The sequence below is a fragment of the Tenrec ecaudatus genome, chromosome 3 (assembly GCF_050624435.1).
Source record: "Tenrec ecaudatus isolate mTenEca1 chromosome 3, mTenEca1.hap1, whole genome shotgun sequence".
NCBI lineage: Eukaryota > Metazoa > Chordata > Mammalia > Afrosoricida > Tenrecidae > Tenrec > Tenrec ecaudatus.
Window position 1 is genome coordinate 78,865,672 of NC_134532.1, and position 12,279 is coordinate 78,877,950.

General features: G+C 40.3%; 1 pseudogene; it reads left to right on the top strand.

Annotated features, from left to right (window-relative positions):
- The first annotated feature begins 2,272 nt into the window (after positions 1-2,272).
- LOC142442290 (T-complex protein 1 subunit beta pseudogene) lies at positions 2,273-3,278 on the top strand (annotated as a pseudogene).
- Positions 3,279-12,279: the final 9,001 nt, after the last annotated feature.

Sequence of the window (12,279 nt, forward strand, 5' to 3'; positions counted from 1 at the left end):
GGTCTCACACAATACTCTGTCTATACTCTCTGTCTCCCATAACACCCTCTTCTTCTCTTGGGTCTATAATTTATTAAAATGGCCACAAAGAATTCACGGACAATATTCATTTATTAAGGAATTGAATGGTTACAATGAAAGTAAGAAATGCTCATGATAATTGTTAAGTTGGGACACATTATAGTTTTTAAGTCAGGACATATTAGAATGTTTTTTTCAGGGCTGGTAATAAATGCTCAAATTGCATGCCCCAACATAATTCTCAATCCAAAGGCATTCAGTTCCAGCTCTGTAAGTCAGTGAGCTTAGCTCCCAGAATCGAGTGCTTAGAGGAACCTCATTCCTGTAGGCTTCAGCCCCAATGGATTCAATTCTAACTCCGTGGAACAGCAAGGCCACATCCCCCAATTAAATACCCTATGGCACCCCACACCATAATTCAGTGTTGGCCTAAAGCACCTAAATTTACTTGCTCTGTGGGTTTGGAAAGTCACACTTTGCCTCATGGACTGACTCCTGGTTCTGCTCTTGCACTTCTGCCACTCCTCTGATGTCACAGCTCTCTGCTTGATCAAAGAGGTTCATTTTGCAGGGATCCCCAAGTCCACAAGATATGCTCTACTTCTACCACATGCTGTTAGTGACGTCCCCACTCATGCTTCGCAGAGGGCCTATTGCACACCCAGCAAGAGAGCAACCTCAGTGATCTGTTAGCAATGACTCGTCGGTGAATCTTACCAGTGTCTTCCCCTGCCTTCTGACCCAGACCCATGCAGGAGAAGGTCGTCCGGTGGGCGCGACAGAGGACTTAGCTAGAAGAGCCACTTTAATTATGTCAATGCCCTTGAAATAATGATATCAAAGCGAAAGGGTACAGCCCTGACACACATTTCTCCTGGTTTTACATGATGTGGTATAGCTTTGCTCTGTTTGCATAACTGTTTCTTGAGCTATGTCCTGGTTTCCCATAATCACAATTAAGGGTTCTATAACTCTAATTCTTCTCAGTGTTACCAATCATCAAATCAGTTTTTAATAAATCATTTTATTGGGGGCTCTCACCGTTCTTATAAAAATCCATACATCCATTGTGTCAAGCACATTTGTACATATGTTGCCATTAATATTTTCAAAACATTTTCTTTCTACTTGAGTCTTTGGTATCTACTCCTCTTTTTTCCTTCACTTCCCCATCCCCCCACCCTCTGGAATGTTTCAATGATGGTGGAAGCATCTCCAGGGCCCTGGCTGCTGTCAGCATGGCTCCATGTGGCTCTTCAACAGGAAAGTCAGGCTGAGAGAGATCCTGTCCCGCTTCCAGGGAGGAAGTGAGGCTCTGACCTGAATTGACAGGCTAGACTCCACCCATTCATTATATTTATCAAGTTGATATGAAATTGTGGAAATATCACATATTTGTCAGAAAAAGCTATATAAAAAGATGTAGTTATATTTCAGGGAAACTTCCCAACCCAGTCCAACTCAAGCCCCTAAGTCTAATTCTAGTCCATAAGTCTTCAGACTCACAAAGCCACATGCAATGATGCTGAATTAAGGAACATCACAGGTCAGTGCGTACAAAGTCTTGTAGATCTAGTAGTGGTGACTCTGGAAGCAATCAGGGTCAGCCAGCAGGAAGGTGAAGGCAGGGGAGGGGGTGGGGGGGCGGAGCTCCCAGGGCCCTTTTTATGAGAAGGCCCCACCTACAGGAGTCACCATCAGTCTGTGACTTGATTGACAAACTGAAGTCTACCCCTACGCTTTTATACTCTTAAGTTGATACAAAAGCATGTAATTACCACAGTATACCTTCAATTGTGGGGCACACATTTTCACCAGTGCCTTTGCGTCATCTTGAACTTGTTCTTTCAATACTTTAAATGATTGAACTTTGATTTATAACTTTTGCTATAAACACCGTATTCCTCTCATCTTTTTAATACTCCCTGAATCTTTCAATATTTGGCCCATAGACTCATTTATTATTTCAACTCATGGCATGAAGTTCTTTCAGCTTGAGAGATTCTTAATATGCACTTTCTTTTTCTTTTGTTTATATAAACTTTACCTCCTTGCAAACTTCATTATGTAATTTCATTTTGTTTTCTGGAACTAACAATTGAATCCTTATGTACAGCTCCTTATTTCATCATAGTGTTTACTTATTTTAGCTAATTTATGTGAAAGACCAAGTTTGTATTTTATTTTTACATTCATTTGGTGGTTAAACTCTTTTTAGTAACCTTAACTTCCTTCATGTATAATATTTTCTTATATCATCAGGAAGTTAGGAGGAGATGTAGCATATTACTATTTAAAGGTTTTCTGCTACATTAAAAAATGGAATAAATCAACCAAGGTGTATTGAAAATGCTAAAATCTCATTGCAAATACTGGAATGGATGCCAACGAAATTAAGATATTTGGTTCCAAGGTAAGAATTGATTCTATAGCCAAGTTTACAAAAAAATTAGAACATGCAGAAGGAAAAAAATGAACGATAAAGTTGAACTGATTCTTAAGCATTAATGCACTTGCTTTCTTGAGAGGCATGCATTCATAACTACCTGAAACAGCTTTTTGGTGCTGTTGGTGTCACGGCTACTGAGAATGCGACATGCAGATTTTGCGGGGGTAGAATGCCTAGCAATTGTGACAGGCGGTGAAATTGCTTCTACTTTTGATCAACTACAACTAGTGTATCTTAGAAGTCACATACTTATTGAGGAAGTCATGATCAGAGAAGATAAACTCATTGACCTTTGGGGGCGGGGAAGCCCTTGGTGTGGCTTACATCATTTTTCTCTCACATCCTTGCCACTCCAAACATCTTGAATAAAGCAGAATGATCTCTGCAGGATGCTTTTGATGTTCTTTGCCCAAACTGTGAAGGACTCCAGGCAGTTTCTGAAGGAGGTTGTTTTGGGTATGCTGATGCTGACTTATATGGTCATAGAACTTGCCAATAGAAGACCTGACAGATAAGCCATTGTAGTGGAGTCTTATACTAAATTACTGATAAGGTAGCTCACCATGATAGCTTACAATGATGCCTTAAACATGTTGTCAAAGCCCTTTACTGCCCACAAAGAAGGAGAGAGAATGGCTGGATTTGACATGAAGGAAGGACTTGTTGGAGAAATACTAGGCATACAGAAAGCTTCCAAATGAAGCGACAGGTTCTTTGGAGTGCAGAAGCAGCTGAGGTGATTTCAGGCACGCACAACATTATCAAAGCAGCATCAGTGAAGCTTGTCCCTGATCACCATTCCTTTTAATAAGTATTCCCATCTGCTGTTGAGTTCTGGTCCAAAGATTGTAAGGAAAAAGAGTACTCTCATGTCATTACATCTTTAAGTTTGGACACTTAGCTGACCTTATATGTTCGCCTGAGTCTAATTTATTTGACATTTCATCTTCCATAAAAAGATTTAGAAGACCTAAAATTTTATTTCTTATACAGTGCACTAAAATGAAAACATGGGGGGAAAACAGAAACCAGCTGCTTTGTACAAATGCTGGAGAAGAAAACACTTGTGCTTCCTCCCAGGATACCAGACAGTGGTGGGTGCTGGGCCTGGTAGCCAAGCAGCGCAGCATCAACAGACAGCTTGAAGCACTGGAGCAGAGTGACTCAGGTCAACAAGAGGCTGTCTCAGTTGGATGATGATACAGACGCCAGAAAGTAAAAGCAGAAAACTTGAGATCATTTTAACCTTCTCCTCCTTTACTTCAGGAAAAACCTATCAAGCCCCATTGAAGGAGCAAAACTTGAGAACGGTCAAGTGAACCAACTACCCAACAGCATGTGACAGAAGCCCTCCAGGGCCCAAGGCCCTTTCTGTGCTGTCTGTGGCTTCCCCTCCCATACACCTGTGTTAGCTGTGGTGCCTGGTATTGCACCATGTGCTGTCTGGGTACCCAACAGAACACTGGGTGCATGAAGTGGACTCTGTAAGTCTCCAAAGAGAAAAAAGACTTTCACCCGGCTACAGAGAGGGCATCGTTTAATGCTACTCTGGGCCAAGATCACAAAACTTGTGTCTCACCTACCAGCCCAAACCCCAGAGACCGCTCCCCAGAGAAGTGGGCTGTATCCTTGGAGGGCTGGGCTAATAGAAGTTTTCATGGAAGGAGGAGCTGTCTTGATTTGTGGGTATTTTGGTGATGTGCTGTGTCATGTGGCTCACCTACTTACTGTTGTATCATTTCTTCAGATCTATCAATCCTGCCTGTCACTGATGTACTCGTCTCTCATTTGCCCTCATATCCTTGACCAGGAAATATTTTGTTCTACTCTCCAACCACTCCCATGGCTCTGCCTTTGTGGACTTCTCCTTTATGTATATTTTTTGTTTTTAAATTTTTTCTAATCATTAATTCTGGTCATTGTTTTAGAATTTCATTTCTCGATTATCTGTAAGGATCTTCAAAGTACTGCAAGTTTCCAGGACAGAATAACAAAAGTGGAGGAAGAAGAATGCGGATTGATGAGGCATAAGAAGCCATTCCTGTCTTGGTCATCAGATAATTAAATGGAAAGGGTGTGACCCCTGTCCCTGGTGCCACCATTCTGGGGAAGGAGTTGTCTTTGAAGCTCCTGCTATCAAGGGATGCTGCATGGAATTATTAGCTGCACAGACAAGAGAAAGTCTATGAACTATGGCAGACTGCTTCTATAGACATATGTTCTAGGTGGCCTCTGACGCCATGCAACTTGTATGTGATACTAGTGCTTCAATGCTTACACCTTTTCTCTAAATACATTAAATTATGAGCTCGATGAAGTTGCTGTATTAAATACTGTGAACACATAGCAAAAGAAGTCTTAGAATCTATTGGGGGAAAATGGCCTTAATAAGACATTCTTGGGACCTAGAAAAAGCAACGTTAGGTACTTTCTTAGACTCGTGTCTATCTTTTGGGGAATTTTTTTAAGTACTTGGTATGGATTCTCCCACAGTTTTATTAGAAAACATGTTCCCTTTCTCTGAAAACTTGGGCTGGGCAAGTGGTGTCAGTGACATTCCCATTTTCAATAGTGAAGAGTGGGTTTAGAGAGAATCGAAGCGTGGCCATTTGTCCTTTCATCAAAAGGTGAGGCCTTCGAGTCTTTCTGCAGAACTTTGACTGCTTTCAACTAGTAGAGGATGGCAGAAATGATATGATGTATCTTTAGGGGCTATGTCAGAGACAGCCAATGCAGTCTCTGCTAAGATACTTGTATTATCCCTGAACCACTCAATAAGAAACCCCACTCTCCTGGAGCCACAATACTCCCCAAAAGACTAAGCTGTACGGAGAGGCTCCACATAGGCAGTCCTGTTGAGCCCCATTCAATCCTTCAGGTCATCCCAACTCTGGCTCTTGTCACCTGAGTGAAAGTGCCTCCAGATGATGTCAACGCTTAGCCAGCCATTTGAGTTTTCTGGAACATTACAGAGCAGACACAAGGCATCTCCCATGTGCCTAGTCCTTCCAAAGTTCTAATGTCAGAATGTGAGTGTAATAAATAGTTGTCTTATATAACACACACATGCACACGATGCCTATTTTTCAGTCATTAGTGTTCAATGTCTTAAATTTATTCATGAGACTATAAACTCAGGTGGGATAACCTTAACATTACACTTTTACTCTTGTGAACTTGCTTTACTGATTTTTAGCTTGACCATGAACTGGCATTTTGCCATGGATGGCTTCTGTTCTCTTCTGCAGTTGCTTTTTGACCTTGTCAAGATGATAATGATTTTGAGCTTATCCACTGTATCTTTCCACAGATGCAGGCAATTGATTTTTGTGCATTCCATTTGGCAGTGTCTTTGTGTATCGTTGTGTGTTTTGGAAAAGGTCATTGGAATAAATAAGCGGTTGGTTTTATACAATTCTGCCCTTTAAACTCTGAAGGTTTTTTTTTTATTACTATGACCATATTTTCTACTACTGATCCCCCTTTGCTTCCAACTTTCCTTTCCAATCACCACTCACTGTAAATGCATCTTTAAGTTCCTTTTGATCAATTTCAGAATGCAGAAGTGTATAAAACTCTTTAGCTTCTTCATTTTGCGCATTAATGTTTGGTGTATAAATTTGAATTGTAATCCTCTTAAATGGTCTTCCATGTAGGTGCATGGGTATTAGTCTATCATTGACCTATTGTATTTCAGGGTAGTTCTTGAAATGTTTTCCTTGATTGTGAAAATAATACCAGTACTCTTTAATTTGTAATTCACAGCATAGTAGACCATGAACTTCTAATTCGAAATGGTCAGAACTAGTCAATTAGAAGTCACTGATGTCTAAGATAATGTTTTTGTTTATATTTTATTTTTGATTGCTCAAGTTTTTCTTCATTAATATTTTATATGTTCCATAATTCAATAACTAATGCATATTTACGGCTTTTTTTCAATTTTGAGTTGGACTACCCCCTACAAATGAAGGGTTTGAAGTTATTACTTCATTTACATCATTAAGGTCAGCTACTTTGAGGAGGCAGATTTTGAGCATCAATACTATATCAGAGAATGTTCCATTATTATTCATAAGCTCTTTAAGGGCTATTTTTTATGTTAGACTCCTGACTTCTTCCTACTTTGTCTTAGTGTAAGAGCTCTCATACAACCTGTCCACCATGGATAGCCTTGCTGACATTTGAAATACCAGTGGTATTACCATAGTGTCCCACCTTACAGTAACACACAAGTCACTACAATATGACAAAAAGACAAACTACTGAACATTATCTATCTTAGAATGTCACTTTATAAGATAGCTGCCATAATCAATAAACACTGTAAGCTTAATGGCTTAATTCTATACAATTTAATTCTCACTTGAATCACAATCAGATGAAAATGCTACTGCTTAGAGGCTCACCTACTAGTGTTGACACAAAAGTATAGATTTCTTCTGTATTTTGATTCCAACTTCAGCATTTGACTCCTAAGCTTACCTTGGGAGCCATTAACATCCAGTCACTGCATAGTAAAAAGCTTTGCAGCGGTTCTCAACCTTTGGGTCATGACTCCTTTGGGGGTCAAACGACCCTTTCACAAGGGTTACCCGATTCATAAAAGTAGCAAAATTACAGTTACGGAGTAGCAACGAAAATAACTTTATGATTGGAGGGGAGTCACCTCAACATGAGGAGTTGTATTAAAGGGTCACGGCCTTAGGAAAGTTGCGAACCACTGGCTTAAAGGGTTGCTGCAGTGGAGCTTGTATGGAAGTAGCTTTGAAGACCATAGGTCTTACCTGTTGCTTGTTAGTCACTACATCCCGTTCCAAATCTATAGCTAACTGCATAGGACCCTGGGAAAATGTGAGTACACAGAAAGGATCCTCAGTAGCACAATGTGTTCAGCTTTGTGCAGCTAATCTCAATTCAACTGTTCAAAACCACTAGCTTTACTAGGAATGAAAGATGAGGCTGTTCGATCCTGATAAGATTTATAGTCTCTTTTTTTCTTTCTTCCTTTTTAAAAAATCATTTTATTGGGGGCTCATACAGCTCTTATCCCAATCCATACATCCATCCATTGTGTCAAGCACATTTGTACATTTGTTGTCATCATTTTCAAAACATTTTCTTCTGACTTGAGCCTTGGTATCAGCTTCTCATTTTTCCCTTCCCTCCATCCCTCATGAACCCTTGATAAATTATAAAATATTATTTTTTATATATTATACTAACTGATGTCTCCATTCACCTACTTTTCCATTGTCCATCTTTATGGGAGGGGGTTATATGTAGATCACTGTGATCAGTTCCACATTTCTTCCTCCTATCTTCCTCTTCCCCTCTTAGTATGGTACTCTCAACATTGGTCTTGAGGGGTTTAACTGTCATGGATTCCCTGTGTCTCCAGCTCTTACCTGTACCCATGTACATGATCTGGTCTAGCTTGATTTGTAAGATAGAATTTGGGTCATAATAGTGTATGTGTGTTGGGGGGGGAACATTAAAGAACTAGAGGAAAGTTGTATGTTTCATCAGTACTATACTGCACCCTGACTGGCTTGTTCCTCCCAGTGACCCTTCTGTAAGGGGATGTCAAATTGCTTACCGATGGCCTTTGGGTCTCTACTCCATGCTCCCCCCACCCCATTTACATTTATGTGATTTTTTTTGTTCTCGGTCTTTGATGTTTGATACCTGATCCCATCAACACAGGCTGGTGTACATCTTCCAAGTGCGCTTTGTTACTTCTCAGCTGGATGGCCACTTGTTTATCTTCAAGCCGTTAACACACCAGACACTATATCTTTTGATAGCCAGGCACCATCAACTTTCTTCACCATATTTGTGTATGCACCCCCGTTGTCTTCATCAATCATGTCCGGAAGATGAGCATCATGGAATGCCAGGTTAATAGAGCAAAGTGTTCTTGTGCTAGGGCACGGTACCCCAACAGACTGGACTGGAAAATACTGCTAAAGGCCAACACACAATCCTTGAATTAACTACAAGCTTTTCTTTCTTGTTCTGTTTTGTTTTTGTTTTTTTCCCATTGGTTTGTTGTTGTTGTTGTTTTGTTGTATATTGCTGCTTGGTTTTGCTCTTTCTTGTTTTTATGCATGTTATTATCTCTGCAGGTCTGTGTAAATAAAATAGGCTGGATGAACAATCCAGAGGAGAAAAAGATGGGATCAACAGTTCTGGAGGGACATAGGAGAGGGGGAGGTGGGGGAAAGTTAGTGGTGTTAATAAATCCAGGGACAAGGGAACAACAAGTGATCCAAATCAGTGGTGAAGAGGGTGTGGGAGGCCTGGTAGAGCATGATCGAGGGTAATGTAACCAAGAGGATTGCAGAAACTCTGGTGGGGATTGAGCATAATAGTGGGACAGAAGGAAAGTCAAAGGAAATAAAGACCTGGGAAGCAAAGGGCATTTATAGAGGTCTAAATAAAGACATGTACATATGCAAATATATTTACATATGAGGATGGAGAAATAGATCCATGTGCCATATTTATATGTTTAGTATTAAGGTAGCAGAAGGACACTGGGCCTCCACTCAAGTACTCCCTCAATGCATGAATATTTTCTCCTATTAAATTGGCATTCTATGATGCTCACCTTCCCGACACAACCGCTGAAGACAAAGTAGGTGAATAAATAAATGTGGTAAAGGAAGCTGATGGTGCCCGGCTATCAAAATATAAAGTGTCTCTGGTCTTAAAGGCTTGAAGGTAAGCAAGCGGCCATCTGGCTCAGAAGCAACAAAGTCCATATGGAAGAAGCACAGAAGCCTGCGTGATCACGAGGTACCTAAGGGATAAGTTATCAGGCATCAAAGAACAAAACTCTCATATAATTGTGTGCTCACCTCCATGATTAGATTGCTGAAGACAAATGGGTGCATAAGCGAATGTGGTGAAGAAAGCTGATGGTTCCCAGCTATCAAAATATATAGTGTCTGGGGTCTTAAAGGCTTGAAGGTAAACAAGTGGCCATCTAGTTCAGAAGCAACAAAGTCCACATAGAAGAAGCACAACAGCCTGTGCAATCACTAGGCGTCAAAGGGATCAGGTAGCAGGAATCATCAGAACAAAAAATCTTATCATAGTGAATGAGTGGGGGAGTGCAGAGTGGAGACTCAAAGCCCATTTGTTGGCCACTGGACATGCCCTTTCAGAAGGGTCTCGGGGAGGAGACGAGCCAGTCAGGGTGCAATGCAGCAATGATAAAAATACAACTTTCCTCTAGTTCCTAAATGTTTCCTCCCCCCACGCCCTCCCGCTGTCATGATCCCAATTCTACCTTGCAAGTCTGGCTAGACCAGAGTATGTACACTGGTACAGTTAGGATCTGGAAACACAGGGAATCCAGGGCAGATGATCCCTTCAGGACCAGTGGTTTGAGTGGCCATACTGGGAGGGTGAAGGGAGGGTGGGTTGGAAAGTGGGAATCAACTACAAGGATCTACATGTGACCTCCTCCCTAGGGGATGGACAACAGGAAAGTGGGTGAAGGGAAACATCGGACAGGGCAAGATATGACAAAATAATAATTTATAAATTATCAAGGGTTCATGGGAGGGATAGGGAGGGAAAAAATGAGGACCTGATGCCAGGGACTTATGTGGAGAGCAAATGTTTTGAGAATGATGAGGGAAATGAATGTACAAATGTGCTTTACACAATTGATGTATGTATGGATTGTAATAGGAGTTGTATGAACCCCTAACGAAATGATTAAAAAAGAATGAAGAAAGTATTCTAAAAACTAAAACCAAACAAAGTGTTCTTGCATTGAGGGGGTACTTAAGTAGAGGCCAAATGTCCATCTGCTACTTTAATACTAAACCTATAAATATATGTACCTTCATCTATTTACCCATTATCATATATAAATATATTTACATATGTGCATGCCTGAGTTTAGACCTTTGTAAATGCCCTTTGCCTCCTAGTTTTTTCCTCTATTTCCTTTTACTTTACTCTTGTCTCACTATCATGTTCAGCCTTCATTTGGGTTTCAGTAAGTCCTCTCAGTTACCTTGCCCTTGATAAACACTACCAGGCCTCCTACATCCTCCTCACCATTGATTTTAGATCACTCTTTGTTTCCTTGTCCCTGAGTTTGCTAACATCCATTTCCTCCCCCCTCCCCCACCTCCCCCTCTCTCATGTTTTCCCAGAACCATTGGCCCCATTGTTTTCTCCTCCAGATTGTTTATCTCTCTTATCTTATCTAGATAGACATGCAGAGACATTAATATGTACAAAAACAAGACAGCAAAACAACGCAATGAAAGAACTACAACAAAAACCAAAGACCAAAAAAAAAAAGAAAAGCCAATAAATGGTTCAAGGTCTGTTTGTTGTCCTTTAGAAGTATTTTCTGGTAGACACTGGTGGGTGCCCTGCCATGACCCCACAGTTTATTTTTTATATTCCCCAGGGACTTCATTGCTCTGTTCTCTTTGCTGTTCTGTTGCACATCCTTAGGGTTTCACCTCAGCGTGATGGGGTAAAGGAAAAAAAAGAGAAGTGAAAATGATTTGAAATGATGATGGCAACATATTTTTAAAAGTGCTTGATACAATTGATGTATGGGTTTTTATAAGAGCTCCCCAATGAAAATGATTTATTAAAATAAAAGACTTATAGTTTCAGAAATGTTAGGAAGTGTTGATAGCTGCTATGGTGTCAGTTCTCACTCAAGAGAAATTAATGGAGCATTAAAAGCAATACTGCCCCGTCCTCACGATTGTTCTCCTGTTTGAGCCTATTGTACAACCATTGTGTCAGTCTATCTGGTGGAGAACCTTTTTCTTTTTCGCTACCCTTATATTTAACCAAATATGTTATCCTTCTCCAGGGACTCATCTTCCCTGACAATATGTAAGATACATCTTCCCTTCAAGTGTGTGAGATACAGTCTCACCAACCTTGACACTAAGGAGCATCCTGGCCATACTTTTTCAAGACAGATTTGTTTGTTCTGTTGGCAGTCCATGGTGTTTTCAGTATTTTCACTAACACCACGATTCAAATGCATCCATTCTTCTTCAGACCTCCGTACCCAATGTCCAGCTTTCACATGGACATGTGGCCTTTAAAAACACTGGGCTTTGTGTAAGGCACAGCTTTATCCTCAACATAAACTCCTTGTTTGTCAATATGTTTACAAAGTTCTTTTTTTAGTAGTGAAAAGATCTTGTTTGTCACGAGACTTCAAGTACCTTTCAGTTTTACTTTTCCTCCTCGTTTGTTTATTTTTTGTCACTCAGACCAATACTCAGGCTTAGGGGATAAGGCATATGGATGGATTTTTTTTAAATGTACTATATATATTTACACAGTGTGTCTCAAGAAATGAAATCAACAATAACTCTTTAAACCCTTTGCAACTGTGGTTCTATTTCTCCCCCTCATCTTTCCTCCCCCCTTCCTCATTATCCTACCGATACCCACTTTAAAGAGTTCTTGTGTAGATTTGCCCAATGAAATGCATAGTTTAATATCCCGACTGATGCTTTCTTGACAATTGATTATGCATCAAGACAAAATCCAAGCAACACAAAATCTTTGACAACTGTAATATTTTTTTCCATTTATCCTTGGCCCACTTGTGAGGATTTGGACCTTCTTTACATTGAGTTGTAATCTATACTGAAGCTTAAAATCTTTGATCTTCATCAGCAAGTGCTTCAAGACCTTCCCACTTTCAACAAGCAAGTTAGTGATATTTCTGTATTGAAGGTTAACAATAAGGCTTCCCTCCAATGCTGATGCCACATTCATTTCCATATAATCCAGCTTCTCTG